The sequence below is a fragment of the Myotis yumanensis genome, unplaced genomic scaffold (genome assembly GCF_028538775.1).
Source record: "Myotis yumanensis isolate MYYU_CA2020_CCGP unplaced genomic scaffold, mMyoYum1.0.hap1 SCAF_10, whole genome shotgun sequence".
Lineage (NCBI taxonomy): Eukaryota > Metazoa > Chordata > Mammalia > Chiroptera > Vespertilionidae > Myotis > Myotis yumanensis.
Window position 1 is genome coordinate 78,905,545 of NW_027223761.1, and position 12,732 is coordinate 78,918,276.

The 12,732-nt window shown below is 40.1% G+C and overlaps 2 non-coding genes across 2 annotated transcripts; both read right to left on the minus strand.

Moving 5' to 3' along the window:
* Positions 1 to 8,445: 8,445 nt before the first annotated feature.
* Positions 8,446 to 8,528, minus strand: LOC139019148 (small Cajal body-specific RNA 1). The gene has a single exon (XR_011473040.1). It is a non-coding gene; the product is annotated as a small Cajal body-specific RNA 1 (non-coding RNA).
* A 3,259-nt stretch (positions 8,529 to 11,787) lies between these two features.
* LOC139019182 (U6 spliceosomal RNA) lies at positions 11,788 to 11,894 on the minus strand. The gene has a single exon (XR_011473061.1). It is a non-coding gene; the product is annotated as a U6 spliceosomal RNA (small nuclear RNA).
* Between the last annotated feature and the right edge of the window lie 838 nt (positions 11,895 to 12,732).

Here is a 12,732-nt window from a genome sequence, read left to right on the forward strand (position 1 = left end):
GACCAGAAGACCGTGGTCCCTCACCCAGGCTGGCCCCGCCCCCCAGTGGGAACCCCCACCCTGATTGGTGGCCTGACTGGCCTGCATACCACAGCAGCCCCTCGCCCAGGCCAGCCCAGCCCTCAAGTAGGGATCCCCACCCCAATCGGAGGCGTGGATAGCCTGCAAACCCCCGGCAGCCCCTCACCCAGGCCGGCCCCACCGCCCAGTGGGGACCTCCAACCCAGATCTGGGGCCCCCATCAGGGCAAGCCAACTGGTCCCCACCCGTGCATCAGGCCTCTATTTCTATATAATAAAAGGGTAATATGCAAATTGATCCTAAAGGTGGAACGACCAGAACAACCACTGGACCAGTCACTATGAGGCCTTTTTCCCGGCCGTCAGGCTCTGATCGCCTGATGGCAAACGGGAAACCGGGGGTGGGTGGTGGGGGATGTGGGCGGCGCCAGGCCAAGGCCCCTGCCCTGCTGGTCTCCCCACACACAGAGGGTGACCCATGGCAGGGGTGGAGCAGGTGAGCAGGCGGGAACAGCCAACCTCTCAGTCCCTTCCCCCGGCTGTCAGGCACCAATCACCCGATGGTGAAAGGGGAACCAGGGGTGGGTGGTGGTGGGAGGCGGGGTGGGCTGTGGGCAGCCGGGGAAGATGGCCCTGATCGCAGGCCAGGCCTGGGGACCATACCCGTACACAAATTTCGTGCGCTGGGCCTCTAGTATCCACAGAATAGGGGTGCCAGAGGAAAGGAAGCTGAGCAAGGGATAGAAAATTTGTTTGAAGAAATAATGACAGAAAACTTCCCTGACTTTGGGAAGAAAAAAGTCACACAAGTCCAAGAAGCACAGAGAGTCTCAAACAAGATGAACACAAAAAGACCGACACCAAGATGCATCGTAATTAAATTGGCAAAATAGGAATCTTAAAGGCTGCCAGAGAGAGATAGAAAGTTATCTACAAGGGGTCTCCCATTAGACTATCAACTTATTTCTCAACAGGCACACATCAGGCCAGCAGGGAATCGAATGAAATACACAAAGTGATGCAAAGCAAGAGACTGAATCCAAGAATACTCTCCAGCAAGGCTATCATTCAAAATTGAAGGTGAAATCAGGAGCTCCACAGACAAAAAAATAAATTAAAAAAAATAAAGAAAGAAAGAAAAGGCTAAGGGAGTTTATTACCTCCAAGCCAGCAATGCAAAAAATGCTAAAGGGACTGTTGTAAAAAGAAGAAATGGGAATTGAAGAAGGAACACAGGAATAAAAAAGAAAAATGGCAACAAACAAGTACCTATCAATAATAACTTTAAATGTAAATGGGTTAATGCTCCAATCAAAAGACAAGAGTAGCTGAATGGATAATAAAATATGATCCATATATATGCTGTCTACAAGAGACTCACCTTAGAACAAAGGACTCACACAGACTGAAAGTGAAAAGATGGAAAATATTTTTCTGGCAAATGAAAATGAAAAAAATACTGTGTAGCAATACTTATATCTGCCAAATAGACCCAAAAGAAGACATAACAAAATATAAGGAAGGGCACTTCATAATACTAAAGGGATCGATACAACAAGAGGCTATAACTCTGGTAAACATACATGCACCCAATACAGGAGCATCTAAATATATAAAAAAAAAACTTCTGGAAGAGATCAAGGGAGATATAGACAGCAATACAATCATAGTAGGGCACTTTATTACTCCACTGACATTACTGGATAAATCTTCTAGACAAAAAATCAACAAGGAAACAGCAATCTTAAATGACACCCTAGAACAAATGGAACTAATTGACATCTTCAGGACATTCCACCCCAAAGCTATGGAATATACATTCTTCTCAAGTGCACATGGGACATTTTCAAAGATAGGCCACACGTTAGGACACAAGCTAAGTCTCTACAAATTCAAGAAGATTGAAATCATATCAAGCAACTTCTCAGACCACAATGGCATGAAATTAGAACTCAGCTATAATAAAAATGATCAAAAACAATAAAATACATGGAAGCTAAATAGTATGTCATAAAAAATGAATGGATTGCCAAAGAGATCAAAGAAGAAATTTTAAAAAATCCTGAAAACAAATAAAAATGAACACAGAACAATCCAATATTTATGGGACATAGTGAAAGCAGTCCTGAGAGAAATATTCATAGCACTACAGGCCTACCTCAAAAATAAGAAAAACGGGTAAGAAGTTATCTAACACTACAACTTAAAGAATTAGAAAGAAAAGCCCAGAACAAATATAAGGAAGGAAATAATAAAGATCAGAGCAGAGCCTGGCAGGTCTGGTTCAGTGGTTGAATGTTGACCTATGAACCAGGAGGTCATGGTTTGATTCCTGGTCAGGCCACATACCCAGGTTGTGGGCTCAATCCCCAGTGTGGGGTGTGCAGGAGGCAGCTGATCAACTACTTTTTCTCATCATTGATATTCTTATCTCTCTCTCCCTCTCCTTTCCTCTCTGAATCAATAAAAATATATTTTTAAAAAAGACCAGAGAGGAAATAAATGATATAGAAACCAGCAAAACAAAAAAATTTAAAAAATCAATAAAACCAAGAGCTGTTTCTTCAAAGGGAGAAACAGGATTGATGAACCTCTGGCCAGGCTCACCAGGAAATAAAAAGAGAGGACCCAAATAAACAAAATCAGAAATGAAAGAGGTGAAGTAAAAACTGACCCCACAGAAATACAAAAGATTGTAATAAAATACTATGAATGACTTTATTCCAAAAAACAAGACAACCTAGACTAAATGGACATATTCCTAGAAATATACAACTTTCCAGAGCTCAATCAAGAAGAATCAGAAAATCTGAATAGGCCAGTATCTACTGGTGAAATCAAAGCAGTAATAAAATAAAAATAAAAAAATAAAAACTCCCAGCAAACAAAAGCCCTGGTCCAGACGGATTCACAGGGGAGTTTTACCAAATCTTCAAAGACGAACTAACACCTCTACTCCTCAAACTATTCCAAAAATTTCAAGAGAAAGGAACACTTCCAAACTTGTTCTATGAGGCCAGCATCACCCTAAATCTAAAACCAGATAAAGACATGACAAAAAAAAAAAAAAGAGAACTACAGGCCAATAGCCCTGATGAACATAGACGCTAAAATTCTCCACAAAATTTTAGCAAACCGGATTCAATAATACATTAAAAAGATCATACATTATGACCAGTGGGATTTATTCTGGGGATGTAATGCTGGTACAATATTTGCAAATCAATAAATGTGATACAGCACATGAAAAGACTGTAAAACAAAAATCACATGATCATATCAATCGATGCAGAAAAAGCGTTCACAAAATCTAACACTCTTTTTTGATAAAAACTCTCAGCAAAGTGGGAATAGAAGGAACATACCTCAACATAATAAAGGCCATATATGACAAACCTATAGCCAACATTATACTCAACTAACTAGAGGCCCACTGCACAAAATTTGTGCACTGGTAGGGTCCCTAGAGGCTGCTGGCTGCTGGCCGGGTACTCCCTCCCTTTCCCTGCTGGCCCCATCCCCTGGTCAAACTCCCAGAAGAATTCCCAGTCGAAGGGACAATTTGCATACTATGCTTTTATTATATAGGATGGGCAAAAACTAAAACCATTTCTCCTAAGAACAGGAATAACCTAGTGATGCCCTCTTTCACCGCTTTTGTTCAACATAGTTCTGGAAGTCCTGGCCATGGTGATAAGACAAGAAGAAGAAATAAAAGGCATCCAAATTGGAAAGGAAAAAGTAAAACTCTCAATATTTGCAGGTGACAATCTATTGTACATTGACAATCCTCAAGACTCCATCAAAAAACTACTAGATTTAATAAATGAATTCAGAAACGTAGCAGGATACAAAATTAATACCAAAAAATCAATGGCTTTTTTAAACACCAATAGTGAACTCTCAGAATGAGAAACTAAAAAAACAATCCCATTTACCATTGCCACAAAAAAATTAAGATATTTAGGAATAAACTTAACCAAGAAGGTAAAGGACCTATATTCAGAAAACTACAGGAAGTTGAAAAAAGGGATAGAGGAAGATATAAACTAATGAAATAATATACCATGTTCATGGATTGGTAGAATCAACATCATTAAAATGTCCATACTACCCAAAGCAATCTATAGATTCAATGCAATCTACAAACACTCCAGAAATGTATATGAACTCAAAAAGACCCCGAATAGCTACAGCAATCTTGAGAAACAACAACAAAGTTGGAGGAATCAATACCAGATATCAAGTTATACTACAAAGCCACTGTACTCAAAATAGCCTGGTACTGGCACAAGAACAGGCATATCGATCAATGAACAGAACAGAGAACCCAGAAATAGACCCAAGCCACTATGCTCATTTAATATTCGACAAAGGAAGCAAGAATATACACTGGAGCAGAGACAGTCTCTTCAATAAATGGTGTTGGAAAAATTGGATGGATACATGCCAAAAAAATGAAACTAGACCACCAACTTACACCATCCACAAGAACAAATTCAAAATGGATAAAAAACTTAAATGTAAGACATGAAAACATAAAAGAAGAAATCATAGGCACCAAAATTCAGACATCTTTCGTAGCAATATGTTTACTGATACATCTCCTAGGACAATGGGAACTAAGGAGAAAATAAACAAATGGGACTACATCAAAATAAAAAGCTTCTGCACAGCAAAAGACACACACACACACACACGCACGCACGCACACACACTCATCATCATCATCTTCATAATCATCATCATCATCATCAAAATAATAAGAGAGCCCACTATATAGGAGAACATATTGGCCAATAATACATCTGATAAGGGGTTAATCTCCAAAATATATAGGGATCTCATACAACTTAAGAAAAGGAAGACAAACAATCCAAATTGAAAAATGGGCAAAGGACCTTCTCCAAAGTGGACATACAAAAAGCCAAAAGACATGAAAAAATCCTCAGTCACTAATCATCTGAGAGAATGGTTTAGAGGTTATTGCAGTATTATAGACTAGACAAGAGGTGACTGGTTTGGACTAGAGCAATAATAGTAGATATAATCAAAGTATAGATGAAGTAGAGTAGACTTGGTATTGACTAAAGGGGGCGGACAGAGGTGTCAAAGATGACTCTCAGGTTTCTGATATGAACAACTGGATAGACAGAGGTGGTAACCAGCCTCTGGGATGACCCCAATGATCCTCGCCTCCCGGTATTTACACTCTTGTGTAGTTCCCTTCCACACTGAATCATGGGTAGCCTGTGTGAACAATAGAATATTGACCAAGTGTTTACCTTATGAGGCTGAGTCATGATATAGCTTCCTCCTTGCTCTCTTTTAGATTATCTGCTCTGGGGGAAGCCAGCCACTGTGTTGTTAGAACATTCAAGCAGCTCTAAGAAGCCTTATGGAGAAGTTCACGCGTGAAGAAACTGAGGTGTCCTACCAACTTGGCAGCCATATGAGTCACTATCTTGAGAGGAGATCTTCCATACCCATTTAAGCTCTCAGATGACTGCAGCCCTTGCCAACTTCTTGACTGCAAACTCATGAGAGAGTTTGAGCCAATATCACCCAGCTAAACTAATTCCAAATTCCCAACCCTCAGGAACTGTGAGACAAAAAATGTTTACTGTAGCTTTAAACCACTAGATTTTTTGGCAATTTGTTTCATAGCAATAGAAAACTAATTCAACATTAGTGCCAGGTTTGGGTTTTTTGAAGGAGGGGTAATGATTTTCGTTTGGGCATGTTTAATTTCAGATGCCATCTAAGTGGAGATATTGAGTAAACAATCCTATATAATAAAAGCCTAATATGCTAAGTGTCCAACCGTTCAACTGTTCGACCAGTCGCTATGACTCACACTGACCACCAGGGGGCAGACGCTTCAACCCGTAGGTTAGCTTGCTGCTGGGGTCCGGCTGATCGGGACTGGACTAGATGGGCCAGACATGCCCTGGAGCCCTCCTGTGATCCCTCCCCTGCTGGCCAACCTCCCACAGTCCCTCCCTGGCTGGCCCAATCAGCCCCAATAGGGACTGGGTAAGATGGATTGGCATGCCCTGGAGCCCTCCAGCGGTCCCTCCCCCACACCAATCCTGCACTGGTGGGGTCCCTCAGCCTGGCCTGCAGGAATTGAGCTGAAACCGGCTCTCCAACATCCTCCGAGGGGTCCCAGATTGTGAGAGGGCGCAGGCCAGGCTGAGGGACTCTGCCGGTGCACAAATGTGTGCACTGGATCTCTAGTTATACATAAATATCTGAAGTTCAGAAGAAAGCTGGACGAGGAATTTAAATTTGAGGAGTCCTTAGATTATGGATGGTATTTAAAACCAAGAAAGAGTGTGAAGATACAGAAGAGAGCAAGAAAGGCTTCTAGGAGGAAGTGACAGCTGAGCCCAGTGTTGTTATACGAATGGGGATAGCCTAGAAAGGAGCTGGGATATGAACTGGAGGTGGGGAAGGTAACTTCAGGGCCTCCAGGAAGCTATGATGTGAATACACCACTGTGGGGAGTGGTGTCCATTTAAGGCTATTTCCAAGTGTCTTCTGACTGAACCATAAAGTTCTGTCCATACATATCCCCCTTCCAAAGGCCATCCCTAGTTTGGTGTTAAAGGGTAAATGAGATTGCAACATAAATATAAACAAAATATTTGTGGTTAATGAAAGACACACCTGCAATAAAAGAGTCTATTTTGCAGATGAAAAAAATAAAATTAGCAATAACAAAGGAGCTGGTAATGTATTCTGCGCCTCCTCAAGCCTCCTTTCACAAGCCAAGTGGTTTGAGGAACAGGTAATTTACCAGCTGACTCTTATTGCTCTCTATGTGTCCTGGTTGCTACATTGCATCTATATTACAAGTATATCTATATTACAAGTTTATCCATATATCTATATTAGATATGGAATAATACATAAAAAGTGGCATAGAAAATACCAGGAGAGATTTCAGATATGAGTTAGATTGTCAGAATCAAATAAGAAGCACAGGGGAAGTAATCAGAAAAAAATGTATGGATATTTACAGGCACTCTCTACTATGAGATTAGCCCAAATGGCAGGGGTCTGCACACACAATCCCTGTGTTCGTAGGAAGGAGGAACATGTTTTCTTCTCTGGCCACAGACATGTGAAAAAGGATTAACTCAGCTACCTAGTTTTTGAAATTTAATGGATGTATTTATGGAAGAATATTAGAAGTGACTGGTCTTGCTTCAAAAATTCTAAATTTCCTTAACCTGGACTATGTTTTCAAAAATTCAAGATGCATTTAGCAAAGCAAGGGAAAATAAATTCAGGCTACTAGTTTGGCAGCTGGTCTGGATACAGTATTTTGCTCTGTTTATTCTGTCAGGAAGCCAGTTCCATTTGATTAAATTCTGAAATTAGAATGCATGCACTCTGGAAGATACCAGGCAGCTTCATGCTTTTACCCATATGGAAAATGTGATTAAGGAAATGAACTCAACGGCTGTAGCATCAGAAGAGATCAATGCAACAGCTGTATTCAACTAGACTCAATGGGCTAGACCTTTGCTTTATTAAAATGGATGGCTTTACTGTGGAAACTGTGGCCACATCACAGAACTGCCACATTGCTCCAAACTCAGGCCGAGGAAGGAGCCAAGTGAAACTGGCATCAAATGTCATGGCAGCGGTGCAAATGCAGAGCCACTCTCATGCCACAAAACTCAAATTTAGCCAAAAGGGGAGATAATTAAAGAATTTATATGCACAGCCTTCCCACATCAACATACTGGATTATTTTTAAATTGCTGGTATGTCCCAATTTGGCAAGTTTTACAGAATTCCTCCCCAACAATCCTGAAATTCTCTGGGGTGGCAATGTCTTTTGCTTTGCTTGAAATGAAGTAGGCCATGAATAATAATGTATATGTAAAATACTGTCAGAGTCCAGATAACCCAAGCCAAATCAAGTAGAGAAAATAAGTTAGCCACAGAAGAATATGTGCAGTATAATACCATTTATATTGTTTTTAATTTTTAAAAAGTCCTTTCAGTTGTGCTACTGAGTTATTTATTTCATTGTTTTTAGGTTGGTTTTTTTTGCCCCGGCCAGGTGGCTCAGTTGGTAGGAGCCTTGTCCTCTGCACCAAAAGGTTGCAGGTTTGATTCCCCGTCAGGCCACATATCTAGGTTTCGGGTTTGATCCCCAGTCAGGGTGCATACAGGAGGCAACCAGTTAATGTTTCTCTCTCACATCGATGTTTCTCTCTCTCTCAAAAAATTAATAAACATATCCTCAGGTGAGGATTAAATTTCTTTTTAGCTGATTTGAGAGAGAAACATTGATTAGTTGCTCCACCTATTTATGCATTCATTGGTTAATTCTTATATGTGCCCTAACCGGGAAATTGAACCTGCAACCTTGGCTTATTGGGATGACACTCCAACCACCTGGCCAGGGAGTGCCACTGAGTTATAACTCAGAGTGTGTCTTTACACAATGGGCTTAAAAGACTCCACTTTTGTTTTAATATTGCACTTTTTAAATCTCTCTCTCTCTTTCTCTCTCTCTCTCTCTCTCTCTCTCTTTCTCTCTCTCTCTCTCTATTGGCTGCCTCCTGCATGCCCCCTATTGGGGTTGATCAAGCCCACAACCTAGGCATGTGCCCTGACCAGGAATCAAACTGGTGATTTCTTGGTTCATGGGTCAATGCTCAACCAGTGAACCATTACAGCTGGGCACTGTGTCTGTTGTTATGTAAGTACACACATAATACTCTCAGTTTTTCCTCTTGGACTATGTAGATTTAAAAGGGGTTTCTATGGAAAGTAAACTCACAGGGTGATCTGATTATAAATTCCTAACTGGGCAGCTAGCTCATAGTGGGTAGTCGCCCCAGGCATATAACTTTAGTAAAAGGTTTACCTTTGCTTTAAGCCAACTCTGAATGCATTGTTTCTATGCATCTACGTCAGTGCTTTTCGACAGTGGGCTGCAAGAATTTTTAAAACATGCAATACCTGACTGTTTAGTCAGAGGCACTGACTTCATTTCCCTTCAATTGTCAAATTTAAAAATGCTAACAGCCATCCGCCAGCGTGGCTCAGCGGTTGAGTGTCGACCTATGAACCAGGAGGTCACGGTTCGATTCCTGGTCAGAGCACATGCCTAGGTTGCCTGCTCGATTCCCAGTGTGGGGTGTGCAGGAAGCGACCAATGGGTGATTTTTCTCATCATTGATGTTTCTCTCTCCCTCCCTCTTCCTTCCTCTCTGAAATCCCTAAAAACTTATTTTTAAAAAAATGCTAACAGCCAATGCAACAATAGCTGTCCAGTGTGAATGAATAAAAATTGCAAGTATTTTTTGGTGTGCTACAGAATTTTAATAATTAGTTTATGTGTGCCATGAAAAAGGTTGATCTAGATTAATATACCATTGAAATAACCACCCTCCTTGGCAGAGTAGCTCAGTTGGTTAGAACGTTGTCCTATTTTCAAAAGGTTGCAGGTTCGATTTCCTGATGGGGCATATACAAAAATCAACCAATGAACACATAAATAAGTGGAACAACAAATAAATATTTTCTCTCTCTCAAAAAAAAATGGCCCTAGCCAGTTTTGCTCAGTGGATAGAGCTTTGGCCTGGGGACTGAAGGGTCCTGGGTTAGATTCTGGTCAAGGGCACATGCCCGGGTTGCAGGCTCAATCCCTATAGGGAGCATGCAAGGGGCAGTCAATCAATTATTCTCTCTCATCATTGATGTTTCTATCTCTCCCTCCCTCTCCCTTCCTCTCTTAAATCAATAAAAATATATTTTTTTAAAAAGAAAAAAAAAAAGAACCACCCTCAAAAGGCACATAATCTTTTCTTTAAATCTTTATTGCTTAAAGTATTACATATGTCCCCTTTTTCCTGCATTGACCCCTGCCCCCACACCCCAGGCCCTCACCACCTCACTGTCTGTGTCCATGGGTTATGCATATATGTGGATCTTTGGTTGATTACCGCCTAACCACCCACCTTCCCTCCAAGATTCCCCACTCTGCTCCATGCTTCCAAGTTTCTGGATCCACTCCATTCATCAATTTATTTTGTTCTTTCAATTCCACATATGAGTGAGATCATGTGATACTTGTCTTTCTCTGACTGATTTATTTCACTTACCATGATACTCTCCAGGTCTCTCCATGCTGTCTCAAAGGGTAAGAGATCCTTCTTTTTTACTGCTGCATAGTATTCCATGGTATAAATGTACCACAGCATTTTTATCCACTCATCTATAGATGGGCACTTGGGCTGTTCCCAGATCTTAGCTATTGTGGATTATGCTGCTATGAACATAGGGGTGCATACATTCTTTCTTTTTGGTGTTTTGGGTTTCTTAGGATATATTCCTAGAAGTGGGATCACTGGATCAAATGGCAGTTCCATATTTAAATTTTTGAGGAAACTCCATACTGTTTTCCACAGTGGATGCACCAGTTGGTATTCTCACCAGCAGTGTACTAGGTTCCCTTTTCTCCACATCTTTGCCACCACTTGTCATTTCTTGATGATAGCCATTCTGACAGGTGTGAGGTGATATCTCATTGTTTTCATTTGCACTGGTGTCGTTTTCAAAGTCACTGGTGATCAGTGACTTTAAGCATTTTTTCATGTCTCTTGGCCATCTGTATGTCCACTTTGGAGAAGTGTCTATTTAGGTCATTTGCCCATTTTTAATTGGGTTGTCTTCCTTTTGTTAAGTTCTATGAGTTCCTTACATATTTTGGATATTAACCCTTTATCAGATGTATCATTGCCAAATATGTTCTTTCATACACTGTGCTCTTTTCATTTTGTTGTTTCTTCTGCTGTGCAGAAGCTTTTTATTTTGATGTAGTCCCATTTGTTCATTTTCTCCAGTTTCCTTTGCCCTAGGAGATGTTTCCATAAACATATTGCTATGAGAGATGTCTGAGATTTTGCTCCCTGAGGTTTCTTCTATGATTTTTATCATTTCCCAACTTACGTTTAAGCTTTTATACATTTAGAGTTTATTTTTGCATATGGTGTAAGTCGGTGGTTCTTCTTTCTTTCTTTCTTTCTTTCTTTCTTTCTTTCTTTCTTCTTTTTTTTTTTTGCATGTATCTGTTGAATTTTCCCAACATGATTTATTGAAGAGATTGTCTTGACTCCATTGTATGCTTTCGTCTCCTTTGTCAAATATTAATTGAACATAATGGACTGGGTCGACTTCTGAGGTCTCTGTTCTGTTCCATTGATCTGTATGTCTGTTCAGTACTAGACTGTTTTGATTACAGTGGGTTTGTAGTATAACTTGACATCTGGCATTGTGATTACTCCAACTTTGTTCTTCTTTCTCAAGACTGCTGCAGATATTTGGAGTCTTTTTTGGTTCCATACAAATTTTTGGAGTATTTGTTCTAGATCTGTAAAACATGTTAGTATTTCAATAGGGATTGCATTAAATCTGTAGATTGCCTTGGGTAGTATGGACATTTTATAAGTACCGCGCGCTAACCAATTGCACCACTGGAGCTCAAGTATGGACATTTTAATGATGTTGATTCTACCAATCCATGAACACAGAATATTCTTCCACTTGTCTATATCTTCTTCTATCTCTTTTTTTCAATGTATTGTAGTTTTTTTAGTACAAATCTTTGTCTCCTTGGTTAAGTTTATTCTTAGTATCTCATTTTTTGTGTGTGTGGCAATGGTAAATGGGACTTTTTTTAGTTTCTCTTTATGAGAATTCATTATTGGTGTATAAAAGAGCCATTGATTTTTTTTTTTTAAATATGGAACGCTTCACAAATTTGCGTGTCATCCTTGTGCAGGGGCCATGCTAATCTTCTCTGTATTGTTCCAATTTTAGTATATGTGCTGCCGAAGTGAGCACGAGCCATTAATTTTTGCAGGTTGATTTTGTATCCTGCTACATTGCCAAATTCATTTATTAAATCTCGTAGTTTTTGGTGGAGTCTTTAGGGATTTCTATATACCATATCTTGGCATCTGGGCATAATGAGAGTTTTACTTCCTCCTTTTATTTCTTCTTCTGGTCTGATCACTGTGGCTAGGAATTCCAGTACTATGTTGAATAAGAGTGGTGAAAGCGGACATCCCTGTCTTGTTCCTGTTCCTAGGGGAAATGGATTTCGTTTTGCCCATTGAGTATGATGTTGGCTGTAGGTTTGTCATACATGGCCTTTATCATGTTGAGATATGATCCCTCTATTCCCATTTTGCTGAGAGTTTTTATCAAAAATGGGTGTTGGATAGTGTCAAATGCTTTTTCTGCACCAATTGATATGATTATGTGATTTTTGTCTTTCAATTTATGTGATATATCACATTTATTTTTTTTTTTTTATTAAATCTTTATTGTTCAGATTATTACATTTGTTCCTCTTTTTTCCCCCAATAACTCCCCTCCTTCCAGCTCCCACCCCACCCTCCACCCTCACTCCCCACCCACTGTGTTCATCCATAGGTGCATGATTTTTGTCCAGTCACTTCCCACATCTCCTACACCCCTTTTCCCCCCAAGAATAGTCATTCTATTCCCTTTCTATGTCCCTGATTCTATTATAATCACCAGTTCATTCTGTACATCAGGTTATTTATTCACTTGATTCTTAGATTCATTTGTTGATAGATGCATGTTTGTTGTTCATAATTTGTATCTTTACCTTTTTCTTCTTCTTCCTCTTCTTAAAGGATACCTTTCAGCATTT